The following is a 1364-nucleotide window of genomic DNA, read 5'->3' on the forward strand; positions in this document are numbered from 1 at the left end:
TATGGAGATGTAATTAGTGTTAAGGTAATTAATATTAAGTTATGCTGTATGTACCAAGCTGCACGCGAGATTATCACTGGTATTCCCCAAGATGATGGGATGCCCAGTTTGCGTTCTGCGTATGAGCTCATATGATGATATATCCCTTCTATGGTTGGGACCGTCATCACTTTTCCTCAGGGAATCTATTTTAAGGTTATATCATTTACAGCCACGAGAGCTGTCAGATAAGGGAAGCTGACCCAGACCCGCTTGCATCATGCGTTGCTCTGCAAGCTTTAGTCTGTTCTGCAACAGACCAGTCACCGTTTCATTCATTCTACATACTGATTAAAGTACTATTTTTATGATTTTGCATAGTAGTTGATTAATGGTGCAGTTAAAGTAGGTTAAAGTATATTGTTATTAGCTTCAATGTTTTTTCGTGCAATCAGATTGGTGATTATTTTCATTAAGCTCAACATACATTGCCACCCCCGCCTACATACTTAACCCCCCCCATCCTCACCCATACCTATTTTACCTCCCCCTCCCCATTCCTCCACTTTATCTGCCCACCCACCCACTCCTTCTCCCCTTAGCTTCCAATTCCCATGCCATTCTATTTCTTTTTACTCTCGCTTTTACTTTGACAAATTACTAATGACTAACAAAATGTCTATCAGCGTTCTATTTTCTACTTGTGTGCTATTTTCTACTTGTGTGCTTTCCCACGTCTCCAACGTTAGGGACTCCAGACCCCCTCTTGAAAGCTACAAGACAGTTGACCAAGGGTAGCGGCCTGACCAAGTCAGCCCACTTGGGGCTCTCCCCAAGCGCGTTACCGCTCAGCGCACCTTTGGGCTCCCTTTGCCCACAACTGCACAAGCACGAGACAGCCCACGCCAAGCTACCAGCCACCTCAAACAATAAAGGAAGAAACCAGAATTGTGTCTCCATAGCCCACCATGTGTGTGTATATGTGTATGCATGTTTGTTTGCATGCATATGTATATGCATGTTTGTTTGCATGCATATGTATATGCATGTTTGTTTGCATGCATATGTATATGCATATTTGTTTGCATGCATATGTATATGCATGTATGTAGGGATAGATCGATAGATAGATATACAGACAGATAAACTGATAAAAAGGTCGAGATTGATAGATAAATAAACAGACAGATAGCATGAAAGAGAGAGAGAGAGTGATAGATATAACAGAGGGATACATACATAGACAGATAGTCAAACACATAGACATGTATATAAATTATTTAGATATACATACTGGAGGTGGGAATTGCAATAACATAATACATTTACTTTATTACATTTCATTTTATTTTGCCTCTTTTAATATATTTTTACCTTTGCTCATG

At 40.1% G+C, this 1364-nt stretch overlaps 1 protein-coding gene across 1 annotated transcript in view; it reads right to left on the reverse strand.

Moving 5' to 3' along the window:
* Positions 1-1303: 1303 nt before the first annotated feature.
* Positions 1304-1364, reverse strand: part of LOC138861741 (lysosomal protective protein-like) — a gene marked incomplete at its 5' end in the record, with an annotated part of 899 nt that continues 838 nt past the window's right edge. The window contains 1 exon segment of the mRNA XM_070121568.1: positions 1304-1364. This exon segment is cut by the window's right edge and continues 838 nt beyond it.

Source organism: Penaeus vannamei, chromosome 1, assembly GCF_042767895.1.
Source record: "Penaeus vannamei isolate JL-2024 chromosome 1, ASM4276789v1, whole genome shotgun sequence".
Classification (NCBI taxonomy): Eukaryota; Metazoa; Arthropoda; class Malacostraca; order Decapoda; family Penaeidae; genus Penaeus; species Penaeus vannamei.